The following is a 14,958-nucleotide window of genomic DNA, read 5'->3' as shown; positions in this document are numbered from 1 at the left end:
ACTGCTTAATGATCAGCTTTTCTGTCGCGAGTCCGTCTCTCTTCTTTGTTTTTGGCCCACTTCTCACCAGAAAGAGGAAACCAGCGGCTGAACAACAGCAGCATGTTTAACCTTGATAAGCTGTTGTTAGAATTTATTTAATATTACTTTCTACACCAGGATCCTTTTCTACGCAGCTGACGGCTGGTAACTGTGCAGGGGCGGATCTAGCAAAGTTTAGCCAGGGGGGCCGATAGGGCGTGAACAGGGAAAAGGGGGCACAAAGACATACTTTTCTTTCTTATTCTCATTTAAAATGTCTAGCTTTTAATAAATAATTATCTGAATCTTACACCCAAAGTTTTAATCTGATGTAAAATGTATAGAAGTCCATTACTGTATATAGTAACGATTAAGTCTAATATACCCTAGTAAGCTATACTACTTTTTCCTTTGGGAAAGTACCATCTGTGAATTCTGTAATTCTGTTGAAGAAAGATGTTGAATCTATTTAATTATTCTTGAAAAATAATTTATTTCTGTGCATTTTCTTTCACCCTGCATCAAATTAAAGTTGATTACGTCGATTAAGCATCATCAGGTGGAGGGTGGGGGGTGGTTCCCTATTTTCTTTTGCTGGGAGTTTGCAACCCTATTAGTTAGGTTGCTTAATATTTCTGCTAAGTACTCTTTAAAATACCAGAATAGGGAGGATGGAGCAGGTTTAAGTTTATTAGATTGATCAGTGTTGCTGAACTATGAAATATTTTGGGTGCAGTGTATTTTTTACATACAGGTATAACAGAATAGCTTTAGTGTTGTTGTTTATTTAAACTTGAGTATGAACTTATACAAAATGCAGCAAGATATTAAAAAACAGTTTTATTGATTAAAAAACACACTATATCGGATTCATATTGGTATCGGCAGATATACAAATTTATGATATCGGTATCGGTATCGGACATAAAAAAGTGGTATCGTGCCATCTCTAGTTGCAATACTATACTGCTATGGTAGCCAACATTTCAACTGCAGATTTGACAGGTTTCTGAGTGTACACTCTATCCAAAACCTAGTGACGGTTTACTTGTCTTTGCCAGTGGGTGGCTGTAGCTCGGGAGGTAGAGCAGGTCACCACATAACCAGGTTAGTGGTTAGATCCCTGGCTCCTCCAGTCTGCATGTCAAGAGTGTGAATGTGTATGAATGTAGTTAGGAAGCACTCAGTTTAGAGAAAGTGTGTGATTGGGTGAATGTAGCATGTTGTATAGAGCACTTTGAGTAATCCGGGAGACTAGAAAAGCACTATATAAGAATCAGTCCATTCACTGTCTGAATAGTTTCTTCTTGAATACTTCCGGCGCCCCCCGTGTGCGGCTGCCTGTGTAGGAATGTTTAGCTTATTTTAGAGTTTAGACATGTAGGAATGTTTAGTTTGTTTTAGAGTTTAGAAATGTGTTAAGATAGAATGTAGAATTATGGTAGAGACACTGACACTGCCCTGGATATAATAAAGGCCTGATTGTGTCGTGAGCTTAGAAGTAGATTTGTAACTGGATAACTGTGGTCTGGAGGGGAGATGGTATTTATGGCCCCTAGGAAGAGACATACCCACAGTGCTTAACTGATATACTCCCACACCTATATGCACACACAGTCACTCACGAGCACTCACATAGACACGCGGGTACGCACACACACAGGCACTCACGTGCTCGTGCATACACACACAGACATACAGAGTTTCCAGCACACCATGGGGGATTTATGATGGGGTCGCTCCTATAAAGCTGGGTGGAACTAACAAAGGGGTGAAGATTGTTTCAGAGGGACACCGGCCTCGTCTTCCCTTCTAGAAGTGCATGCTTAAATGAAGATGAATAAAGATGAATAAAGATTTTGTAAAAATAACTACTGAGTTCCGGTGCCGTTTCTGGATCCCTCGACGAATAAAGAACCGGGGTAAAAACTGATTTCGTAACACCTGTTACAGCAGCTCTGCTCATTCTGAGTTTCTATGGGCAGAAATCTGTGCCATCAGAAACTGAATTTGAATAAGTTAAATTTGAATTTGAATCGCTCAGATTGAATCTGAATTGTAACTTGAATAAATGCTTTTGAAAACTGAATTTGAATTAGTCTAATTTGAAATTGAATTTATGGTTTGAAAATGATCATCACTAGTGTGTTTGAAAGCGCAGTTAGAGTCTGTGTCTCGTCTGAAGTACGGGTGTCAATTAAAGTAACAAAAAGAATTTGGGTCTAAAAGTGTGTGTTTGTGGTGTGCAGAAATCGCAGCAGGAGGCCGTGTCGCGAATTGTTGCAAACTGTGAAGTCAACTGGGGGGTTTAATTTGGTTTTATTTTTTATGGGGAAGAGAAACTGCGGTATCCAGTCCGTGGCGCAGTTTGAATAATTCGTGAGGCAAATGTGGCGTGATCTGAAGATCGTGAGCCTAATTGTCCTAGTTAGGTTGAGGCGTACAAGATCGGACGGCACCCGCTCTTTGTGCTGATCAGGGCGTTGTCCTGTATCAGCAGAGAAGGTGTCTCACAGAAAGTTTGAATGGGACTGCGAGAAGCATGAGGTGTGTGTGAGCCAGCCTCGAGGGGCGGGTTCACAGGTGGAACAAAGGAGGAGTAAAATGTGTGTGTGTGAGTGCGAGAGAGAGAGAGAAAAAAAGGTGGGGGTGAGTGACCAGCCTGTGAGTGTGTGTGAATTCCTTGATGACAAAAGAGGGAGAAAAAGTTGATTTCCTGTGAAATAATAATAGTTAAGAAATCAAAGTGATCAAATAGGAGAAAGTGAACTAAAATAAATAAAGAAAACTAAACAGTGGATTAGTGTTAAGGTAATGATAAATAAATTGATAAAATTAATAGTGACATTTAAAGGTGACCAAGTGGAGGAGTGAGTGAACAGGAGGAGTGAGTGAACAGGATTAATGTGTGGGTGTAAAACAATGGGGTAAAAAAAAAAGAGAGAAAAAGATAAAGAAAATAATGAAAACAAAGAAAATAAAAAGTGTGTAAGTGTGAGTGGGAAATTGTCTCCAACTGGGGAAAGCAGTGACACTACAGGTCATCTTCTTCCCCTGCTGGACACAAAAGAAAACATAATTTGGAGTGTTGTGGGTGAAAATAATTAACAACAACATCAAGAAGATTTTTAGTGTGAATGCTTGAAAAGCATTCACAGTATTGTTCTTCAAATCTTTATTATTATTTTTATATCATCTTCCGTACATTTTTTGAAGTCCTACTCCTTCAAAACCGTTCAACTTAGAAAAACCATTCAAACACCGTTAGATTCCTCTTCTTTTGGACATCACTGCTTGTATTTTTCTCATTTTTAACATTTATATTTTTAAAATTATTCAACTTTATTTAACAAAAATTTATAATGTATTTCAATGGAGAGACCCTTCAAATTTTCCTTCAACTTACTCCTCTTTAAACTGTATCTACTTTCACATACATTGACGTAGAGCCACCATTCAAACTTTAAAACGAAGACAAGTCATTCAACTATTCAACTTGTATTTATCTTTTCAATATCTATTATACTTTTTCTTCAGTTCCAGTTTAAGTTTCATGATGTTTTTTCAGCCGTTTCAGAGTTTATAATGGGTGTGTATGGGACGGAATATTGGGGCTAGAGTGAGACAGCTCAACTGCTAGAGTGAGAGGAGCAAAAAAATTACTCTTAAAATCTTTTTTAAAACTGCTGCTGTGTCCACAGCGTTTGCTCTACAGGTATGATTTTACCCTCAAAACGTAGCCATCGCTGTCCTCTTTCATCCAATGTGTTTACTATTGTACTAGGTGTTATGGTTCTTTCATAAATGTCACCAATGCACAGCCTCCTCCCGCCAACTCTTCCATAGACTCTAATGTTAAAATGGCTCAGAAGGTTCGTTTGATAATCAGAAGAGCATGGTGTCTTTCCACTGTCACCACGTCCATATAATAAACTCCACAGGCATGAAAACTGAGAATTCGGTAGACTAGACATTGCTGTCGCTCACGGTGAAAAGATTTTGTCAATACGACTTGTACTTTTCATTTGGGAGCGAATTGTTTCGGGCTGACTTTTCTGTTCATTTTAAGCAGCAAAAGTGAGGTGCATGTCTGTGTGCCTGTGTATGGAGCCATTGGGTGCAGTCCCTATAGCAACCAGGCTCACACCTGCCTGCTTAACGAGCTCTCTCTCACTCTGCCAAGGTTAAACCTAAAAATGTCTGCTGCATCTAAGCAGTTGTAGTAAGATTAACTTTTTCAATAGGTACAATAAGACAGATTTGATAGGGTTTTGCCACAGATTAATAGTTTGTCAGTAGTTAGTATATGCCAACTAAGTAGAGCATTGTAATTGGCCTGTTAAATTCAAGCTTATTGTTTATTGGTGGACTTGTCTTCTGCACACAGGTTTTTCAGATCTGGGCAGTTGGAGTCAGTTGATGACTTTAAAATCATCTTTTCTGACTGGATAATTAAAGCTCACCGCATTTACCTGTCTGTTCTTGATTTTCCCACATTTTAACTAACTTTGAACTAATCTAATCTGATTTAATGTCTCTGTTTTTAGTCTGTATAGTTTATCCCCCCACTAACACACTTAAAGTATTCTTAAAATAAAACCCACAAAACAGTTCAAGATGAAATACTTTTTATTTGCTCATTTAATGCCAATTGCCCTCTTTCTCTGTTTGTCACTCATTCGCTTATACTTAGGGAAAAAGTACCAATTTGTACACTGATGAGTCTAGTGCATTTTTTCCCCTCTATCTCTCTATGTCTCACACACACTGACCAACACACAGACATGTATATGCTCATTAATGCTGTTTAAACTGATGGTCAAATTTCCAAGCACCACCTGAACGCCTCATCTGTTTTCAACCCATCACTGGACCAACTGTCGTCATTCCGCTTTGCTCTCTGCTGTGGTAAGTATAGTACACTCAGTACTGCACTGTTTTATTTTTATGATAGTAAAAAAACATGTTTGACATTTAAACACATATCAAGTCCAACAGAGTTCAAAAGAGTTCAAAGAATAAAGAAGGGAAAACAAAAGAAAAGAATAACCTTCGCTATCATTTATATAGGTTTATGACGTTTTGCTGTTAGCAGCAGTGCTAACGCTAGCGTCAATGCTAATGCTAACGCTAACTATAGTGCTAGCCTTAGCAGTTGTTAACTGTCAAAAAGAATATTCCTGTGATATCCCTGTGATATTTCTTGGCGGTCAGTGAGACAAAAGTAACAAATGAGCTTTATTATTGCCACTGTGGCTCAGTTGTAACAGTAAGAATGCTAGCGTTAGCAACATTGCTAATGTGTTAGCAACATTGCTAACGCTAGCTACAGTGCTAACACTAGCTGAAGTGCTAATGCTAGCCGGAATGCTAGCGCTAGTAGCAATGCTAAGGCTAGTAACAGTCTAACAATAGCCTTACATAAGTGGCAATACTTAAGGTAATTAGTTTGAATTATAAAATGGCTGCTGTGTCTTTTAGTGTGCTGTATTATTCTACAACCTGCTAATTGTGCCATTGTGGCTCAGTTTTAACAGTAAGAATGCTAGCGTTAGCAACATTGCTAACGCACTAGCAACATTGCTAACGCTAGCTGCAGTGCTAACACTAACTGAAGTGCTAATGCTAGCCGGAATGCTAGCACTAGCAGCAATGCTAAGGCTAGTAACAGTCTAACAGTAGCCTTACATAAGTGGCAATACTTCAGGTAATTAGTTTGAATTATAAAATGGCTGCTGTGTCTTTTAGTGTGCTGTATTATTCTATAACCTGCTAATTATAAGTTCAGTGTGTCATGTCATGTGGGCTTTGTATTTCTGTTAGTCTGATAACACTGTACAGACAACTAACATATTATTTCTCCTCTTACACTTTCAGGAACTTGACTGACATCTGTGCTTTGCCTGGTAGGTGTGCACATACTGTAAGAGAAGTAGACCAAAATAAAAAAAATAATCTGAATAATATGAACTGTAAAGTGATGGGTTCAAAGTTTTTGCTAGACCTTTTAAACACAATTTTATGACAAATACACACAAGTGCAGCTTAACAATTGGGCTAAAATATTTTTTTTTCGTACATTTTTGTAGTCACACTACATGTGATTAGTTAATGATTCACTCAATCATATTTGTATTTAAAAATATTATTGCTGAATTTAATTAAATATTTATTCTTTTAAAAAGTGCCCAATTATGCAACTTTTTGCACATGGCAGCCGACAACAGTTTAGCTTGAATATTTGTTTTGTCCTTTTCAGTAGTCACAATTAGTTCATATAATTACCATGTGATATTATTTTAATAAAATTATTATTTTTTTCTTGTTTTTTGTTCACAGTGTGCAGAAGAAGAACAAGGACCAGATCTCCAGTCTTCTCTCTCACATCCCAACCCCCCAACCCCTCTATCCTCTGTCCTACTCCACCTGTTGTCTCTGCCTTCTTTCCATCTGTATTTCACCCTGTGGTTTGTGAGAAATTTTGCCAAACCAAGAATCTTATTGCGGTTTGATTTCAAAGCCGTGTCTCTCCTGCTCTGTCTGTTCTCTCCGCTAAATTTTCTCTCTACCTGTTTTTCACTCTTTGGCTTGCTGCTGAAAAATGCACAAGCCAATAAAGCAATAAAGAGTGCATATTTTGCCTCAACCTATGAACAAACTGAACAAACAAAGAAAACTCTAATTCACGGTTAATTGAGATTTCCCAGCCGTGTCTTTCCTGCTCTGTCTGTTCTCTCTTCTAAATTTTCTCTCTACCTGTTTTTCACTCTTGGCTTGCTGCTGAAAAATGCCAAGCCATTAAAGCAATAAAGAGTGCATATTGCCTCTACCTGAGAACAAACTGAACAAACAAAGAAAACTCTAATTCACGGTTTGATTGTGATTTCCCAGCCGTGTCTCTCCTGCTCTGCCTGTTCTCTCTTCTAGATTTTCTCTCTACCTGTTTTTCATTCTGGGCTTGCTGCTAAGTTGTGCCAAGCCAATAAAGAGAGTGCATAATACTCTCTCGACTGAAGAACAAACTGTCAAACAAAGACAACTGTTTCTGAGAAATAAAAACTAAAATATAAAAACAAAGACAACATCTCCTGGTGTGTGCCACTCTTATCTTGTGAACATATTTTCTGAAGACTAAGAAACACTTGCAGGTGTGTGAAAATGCCAAGGAAGCAGAAAAAGTCAAAAGCTGCAAAACAACGCTGGAAGAAGTTCCATGAGTTTCACAGTGTACCAATATGTGAACAGGCAGAGTTTGATTTTCCTCAGAGCTCTGCAGAAGACAGTGTGTCTGCGAAGACCAATTCTGACAGTGTCAAACAGGCAGGTCAACATGTTCCTGCACATGTACAACAGGTATCTTATGCTGATGCTGTAAAGAGTGGACTGCAGCATGAATTTAATGAACATCAGGTAAACCATAGAGACCAACATAAGGTGTCAAGTGCCCCACAGGTGGGTTATGCTAATGTTGTGAAAAGAGGCCATCACAGTGATGTGGCAGGACCATCTCATGCAGAAACGGTGAACCTTGAAAACCAGCCCTCTGTTACACATGTCTGTGCATCTCACAGCCAGGCACATCCTAAATATGGAGACTCCAGAAACAAGCAGTGCACATGTAACTCACTCACATTTCTTGCATTCCTTCATGAGAATGAAAACATGACTACAGCTGACCTTAATCTGGTCTTGGATAAAGGTGATGTGATGTACAAAGAGGCCAAGAAAAGATTTCCTAAAAATATTCATTTGGCAACCGATGAGCTGCCAGACAAAGTTGATAGTCGCAGGTCTATGTATCATGTCGACATGACACAGCCTTCCCGGTATGGGACATTTGAAGAACCTCCAGAGGAAGCAGTAGATACCTTTCTCAGCTTAGAAGCAGGACTGAGCTGCCTATTGTCAGATGTGCAGTATGCCTTACTGATTATGAGTGGATTGTGTATCGCAGTGTTCAGATACACATCAGGCAAATATGGTTTCTTTGACCCACACCCCAGAACACCCAGTGGTCTTCCTCTAGCACTACAGTCACGTAATCGTGGTACAGCAGTGATGCTGAAATTCACACTCCTCAGTGACATGATTAAGAGGCTCCAAGATTCTTATGAAGGGATGGAGATATCACCTTCTTGTAACTATGAGCTGAAGCCTGTGCAGTTTTACAGTATGAGCACAGTCAACCTAAGTGATACTATCACAGACACAGTCTGCAGACCAACAGCTGCCACTGCTGTGGCACCTACTCACTCTGATACAGATGTTGATAAGGCAAACTCCTCTACTCCAAGGAGAAACACAAACACTGTAAAACCATTTGACAGTACACAAAATGAATCAGTACCATCCAGTGAATGTATTTTCCGACCAGCAAATGACATTTCATGCAGCCAATTAAACTCTTCTGCAGTAAATAATGCAGTTGCCTGTGATCTTTCCTGTACGGCTTTAAAGAAAATCTATAAACTGACAAAAGTTAATAAAGAACAAAGGCAAAAAATGAAAAGAAAATTAATGGCATCAGAGAAACCCAGAAATCAAAGAAAAGAAAACCAAAAAAGGAAAGAACGACAAAAATACGCTTCAAACAAAGATTACAAAGAAAAGAAAAAATCTTCCAGTAGCAAGTCATATAAAAACAATCCTGAAGTCAAACGGAAACAACAACAACAATATATTAAAAAGCTATATTGTGACAATGCTGAATTCAGACAAAAATGACAAGAATATATAAAAAGACGTTACAGTCAGAATGATGAATTCAGAAGGAAACAACAACAATATATGACGAGACGTTATTGTGACAATGCTGAATTTAGACAGAAACGACAACAATATATGAAGAGACGTTATTGTGACAATGCTGAATTTAGACAGAAACAAAAAAACTACATCACTCAAAGGTATCAAGAAAACCCTGAATTCAGAGAGAGACAGAGATCTCGAGTGACTCAGCGTTATGCACGTGACAACGCATTCAGAGTAAGACACAGACAACTGATGAAACAACTAATGCGAGACAGGTATCAAAGTAATCTTGCATTCAGGATTATGCACAACATGAGATGTGCCATGAAAATAAAAAGGAGATACAGATGGGTGAACAGACAAACCCAAGAGAGTGACAACAGTGTGATCAATGAGGCCATATCTGTGTTCAAATCACAAATCAAAGTTGGACCATCATACCCATGTACTGTATGTTTCAAGACTTCATTTCCAAACCAAGTGCGACCCTGCACATGGTCAAATTATGTCAAAAACCCACATGTGGTTGCAACATGTTTGACAGGAAAGTTTGTTCATGTTTGTGAGGAAAACTGCAGAAATGAGCAGTGTAATGTTCCTGATGAGAGAAAGAGAGAGTGGATTTGTCACACCTGCCACAATCATCTTAAAAATGGATCCATGCCAGCACTTGCTGTTGCCAATAAATTGGATCTTGCTGATATTCCACCTGAACTGTCTGATCTCAACATACTGGAGAGACATCTCATAGCCAAGTGCATACCATTTGCCAAGATTATTCCTCTTCCCAAAGGCAGACAAAGAGCAATTAGAGGAAATGTGGTCTGTGTCCCATCAGAGGTACAGGAAACTGTTGAAGCATTGCCTCGATTGAGAATTAATTCTCAGGTGATGAGAGTAAAACTGAAGAGACGCTTGTCTTACAAAGGTCATCAGCTGTTTCAGACTGTAAGCTGGTCTAAACTTGTGCAAGCACTGCATAAACTCAAGCAGATTCATCCACAGTATAAGGATGTGAGCATCAGAGATGATGCTGAGCTGTGTGATCCAACACTTCCTGATGAAGACGATGAGGAGGATGATGATGATGAAAAAATGAATGAGGACGATTATGATGAGGCTGATTTAATGGAAATTGACAGCTGTGAGAAAAATGCACTGAGTGAAGCACAAAATAAAAATGAACAGAATATTGACATGTTACCCTGTGATGCTGAACAACAACATGAGCAGATCAGAGATGATTCAGAGCAAGAAGATGGACTGACTAATGGTGGTTTTGCACTCGAGTCCTGTTTGCAGCCCCCTGATGTGGCTGAGGAGATATTATGTTTCAGTGAAGGAATCTACTCTGTTGCTCCTGCAGAGAGAAACAATCCAATAAGTTTTTTCAAAACACCTAAACTGGAGGCCATGGCCTTCCCTGTCCAGTTTCCTACAGGCCAAAACACACTGGATGAAAGAAGGCTGATCAAAGTATCCCCCAGTGGGTATTTCAAATCAAGACTTTTCTGCATTGATGATCGTTTTGCCAAAGACACAAACTATTTGTTCTTTGCACAGTTTGTGACTGAAATACACTTGGCTACTTCCAGCATGATGATACAGTTAAGGAAGGCAAAGCCTCTGACCAGAGATGGGAGAAAAATAACCTCAGGCATGTTACAAGATAAACATGAGGTGGAGAAACTGGTAAGAAATAAAGATGCAGTGAGATTCATGCAGCCTCTGAGAGGAACCCCAGCCTATTGGGAGAAAACAACAAGAGATCTTTTTGCCATGATCAGACAGTTGGGAACTCCCACGTTCTTTTGCACATTTTCAGCTGCTGAAATGCGCTGGCCTGAAGTGATTGAGGCAATAACAAGGCAACAAGGTGAACAAGTCAATTTTGAAGGTCTCGACTGGTCAGCAAAGTGTGACATCCTGAGAAGCAATCCTGTCACAACAATGCGCATGTTTGACAAGAGAGTTGAAGCATTATTCAGAGATTTACTCTTATCTCCTGCACAGCCACTTGGCAAAGTTATTGACTACTTTTACAGAGTTGAGTTTCAGCACAGAGGAAGCCCACACATACACTGCCTCCTGTGGGTAGAAGGTGCTCCTGTGTTTGAGGAGGATGATGAGCAAACTGTTGTTGATTTTATAAACAAATACATCACAGCTCAGCTGCCTGATCCACATAAACAACCTGAACTGTACAAGAAAGTAACAGAAGTGCAAAAACACAGTAAGAACCACACAAAGACGTGCTTTAGGAGTTTAAGCTCCGGGTGCCGTTTTGGTTTTCCTAAACCACCCTGCAATGAGACAATGATCACAAGACCCAGTGAGGATGATGAACTGGAAGTAGAAACAGCAAAGAACAAGCTCAGACCACTGAACCAGCTACTGAATGAACCTGAAACTGCTTCCATGAGTTTAGAGCAGCTCTTGGCAAGATGCAAGTTGACACATGCAGAATATGAGCGATACCTGAATAAAATGAACACAAGGAGTACGATCATACTAAAGCGTGATCCAAAAGACTCTTGGATAAATGGCTATAATCCACATCTGCTTGAAGCCTGGAACAGTAATATCGACATAAGCTTTGTTCTAGATGCTTTCGGCGCTGCAAATTATTTAATGAAATATATATCAAAAAAAGAGGGCGGGCTATCTGAGTACCTGAAAACTGTCATTGAAAACTCCCATAAAGACAGTGTAAATGAGTGTGATGAAATGAGAGCCGTCATGCAGGCATATTCAAAGAAGCGAGAGATCAGTGCACAGGAGTGTGTTGCTCGTGCATGTGGTCTTCACATGAAGCAATGTTCACATGCTGTAATATTCATACCAACTGATGATAATCCAGTGAAAATGAGTCGTCCCCTGTCAGTTCTGGACAACACAACACCTGAGTCTTCCAATGTTTGGATGACATCTTTGAATGACAAATACAAAGCCAGACCTGAAACACCAGAGTATGAGGAGATGTGCATGGCAGACTTTGCTGCTACTTGCAGGATTGTCTATGGCCAACAGACAAAAGGTAAAGATGTTTTGCCCCTTCTCAATGAGATGGGATTTGTGCAAAGGCGCAAAAACGATAAGCCTGCTATCATCAGATTTCACCGCTGCTCACAAGAAAAACATCCAGAGCAATATTACGGAAGACTGCTTAAACTGTACCTTCCTCATCGTTCAGACCACGAACTGAAAACGCCATCTTTGCCAACCTATCAGGCTTTCTATGGTGCTGGCTGTGTACAGCTACCAAGTACTGACCGTCTTGAGTACGTGCAACACATTGTCAAAAGAAACAGAGAGAAATATGAGAAAAACAGTGAGGAGATCGAGAGCGCTGTTGAGGAATATGAGCAGAACAGAGGTGTGACTGACGAATGGTGTAATCTGGCACCTGAATCAGATCTCGTAAGGTTGCCACTTGTTGAACAAGAAAGAGAGCGAGACAATGAAAATGAACAGGAAGATGTGCCCGACTACAGCCGTCAGGCTGATGCTTCAACAGAAGTCAGAGCCATCAGGGAACCCCCTGCTATTGATCCTACATTGTTACGTCAGATGTTTCAGAATCTGAATAAGAAGCAAGCCTGCATATTTTATGCAGTTAGAGATTGGTGCATTAAAAGAGTCTGTGCTCTAAATCCAGAGCAGTTTTTCTTTTATATTAATGGTGGTGCTGGAACAGGAAAATCACATCTTATCAAATGCATCTACTCAGAAGCATCTAAGATACTGAGCAAAGTGCCCAGATATGCAGACGACCTTGACATATCAAAACCCACTGTCCTGTTAACTGCTTTCACTGGGACTGCAGCATTTAACATTTCTGGAACAACACTGCATTCTCTTCTGAAGCTCCCTAGAAGCTTAAAACCTCCCATTCAGGGACTTGGCAATCAGCTGGATGAAGTCAGATCAGAACTTTTGAATGCTGAAATAATCATCATTGACGAAGTGTCTATGGTGTCAAGACATCTCTTTGCATATGTAGATGCAAGACTCAAACAGATCAAAGGGACTCGGAGACCCTTTGGAGGCATGTCAGTCATTGCTGTTGGAGACTTCTATCAGCTACCCCCAGTGCGACAGTCTAAACCTCTCTGTGTGCACGACCCGTCTGAGATCGACCTGTGGCGGGAGCATTTTCAGATGATCACTCTGACTGAGATTATGCGTCAGAAAGATGATGTTGTCTTTGCTGAGATGCTGAACAGAATCCGTGTGAAAGGAAAGTTGGATGTGCTTTGCGAAGCAGATAGAAATTTGTTGTCACAGGCCATAACTGAACCAGCCCTTTGTCCGACTGATGCGTTGCACATTTTTGCAACTAACAAAGAAGTGGATGCGCACAACTCTGCAACACTGGCTCTGCTCCATACTCATATCATTGACATCCATGCAGATGATTATAGAAAGGATCCTAGAACTGGCAGAATGGCACTTCAAGACAGACCATTGAAAGGAGGTAAAAACGAGTTACCAGACACACTGAAAGTTGCAGAAGGAGCTCGTGTCATGCTCACCAGAAACATTGACATACAAAATGGTTTGGTTAATGGAGCTTTTGGAAAACTACTTAGAGTAGTTTACTCTGAAAATGACCAACACATCATCAAGCTTGGACTTAAAATGGATAATGAGACATCTGGAAAGAATAACCGAACACCAGCAGACGACATGGTGTACATTGAGAGAGCAGAGGAGAATCTAAAGCAGAAAGGAGTGGTACGAAGACAGTTCCCAGTGAAGCTGGCCTTTGCATGTACAATACATAAGGTACAGGGTATGACAACCACATCAGCTGTTGTCTCTCTTAAGAGCATTTTTGAGCCCGGCATGGCCTACGTAGCTGTCAGTAGAGTGACGTCTCTCAGTGGACTGTATCTTCTTGATATGGAGGAGAAAAAAATATTCACCAACCCAGAAATCACTGCAGCGCTTGAGAACATGAGACAAGCCAACCTTGATGACATGATGCCTCTTCTACACGTGAGACAAACACTGAGCAGGTCAGAGGTTTTCACCATTGTTCATCATAATACAGAGGGACTGCCAGCTCACATTAATGACATCAAGAGTCACCATGAATTGTGTCTAGCAGATGTTTTGTGCCTAACAGAAACACACCTGCGGGGCTCTTTTGTCACAGAGAGTCTCCACTTGGAAAATTACAATTTGTTCAAACGCAACAGACACCTGTCCTACACAAACTTTCCCCAGATGGCAAACAGAAGTGGTGGTGGAGTTGCTGTTTATGTGAAAAGTGACATTCAAGTGCATGAAAAACAGTATATCCATAATGTAACTGACCTTGAATTTCTGGCTTTAAAGGTTGAAGCACCAGTCAGTGCTCTGATTGCAGTTGTGTACAGACCTCCAGACTACACTCTGAGGCCATTCCTGAAAACCCTGGTAAGCCTATTAGACTCATTAGAGATCATGGACTGTCATCCCATCATAGTGTGTGGCGATTTTAATGAGAATGTTTTATGCAGTGCAAACAAACCAATCATGGAGCTGTTGGAGTCTAGGGGATACGCACAGGTCATCACTGCCCCTACCACAGAGAAGAACACACTGCTTGATCTAATTTTCATTTCTCAGCCAGAGCGATGTCTCCATTCTGGAGTCATGAAGACCTACCATAGTTACCATGACCCTGTATACTGTGTATTGTCCTGTGATGATTCATGATCTAGATCTTTGAATACAGTAAGTAATTTCTATATTTTTGAATGACTTAAGAAAGTAGAGCGATATTTAAAAGTTGACTTAAGAAAAAACGCTCTGCATTGCAGTATAATGTTTGAATTGTTTACATAAAATACAATTAAATGAATTAAGTAATGATATCAGTAAAAGATGACAATTTCATGTATTACAAAAAATCTAAAAATCAGAAATCTATGAATGTCAGAAAAATCAAATATAGCAGTTTAAAACAAACAGTGTAGGCATATCCTCTCTTCAGCCAGGCTTCAAAATCCTGCCAGGCTGCCCCAGTCTCACTGTGGCTAGGAGGGAGGGAGGGTGGACCAGAGGATTGCCCACACAACACATAAATGTTCAACAGATTCTTCATTGTTTCTGAGAGAACAACACAGACTAACGGTTGCTTTTAAAAATAAAATAAAAATAAAAATAAAAATCTAATTACAGCAATAATGACAGTTA

At 39.9% G+C, this 14,958-nt stretch overlaps 1 long non-coding RNA gene across 1 annotated transcript; it reads left to right on the top strand.

Moving 5' to 3' along the window:
• The first annotated feature begins 4,814 nt into the window (after window positions 1–4,814).
• LOC109200425 (uncharacterized) lies at window positions 4,815–6,987 on the top strand. Its single transcript, XR_002060584.2, has 3 exons — window positions 4,815–4,929; window positions 5,899–5,927; window positions 6,361–6,987. It is a non-coding gene; the product is annotated as an uncharacterized LOC109200425 (long non-coding RNA).
• The last annotated feature ends 7,971 nt before the right edge of the window (window positions 6,988–14,958 follow it).

Source organism: Oreochromis niloticus, unplaced genomic scaffold, assembly GCF_001858045.2.
Source record: "Oreochromis niloticus isolate F11D_XX unplaced genomic scaffold, O_niloticus_UMD_NMBU tig00007887_pilon, whole genome shotgun sequence".
Lineage (NCBI taxonomy): Eukaryota > Metazoa > Chordata > Actinopteri > Cichliformes > Cichlidae > Oreochromis > Oreochromis niloticus.
This window is presented reverse-complemented; position numbering and strand designations above follow the sequence as displayed.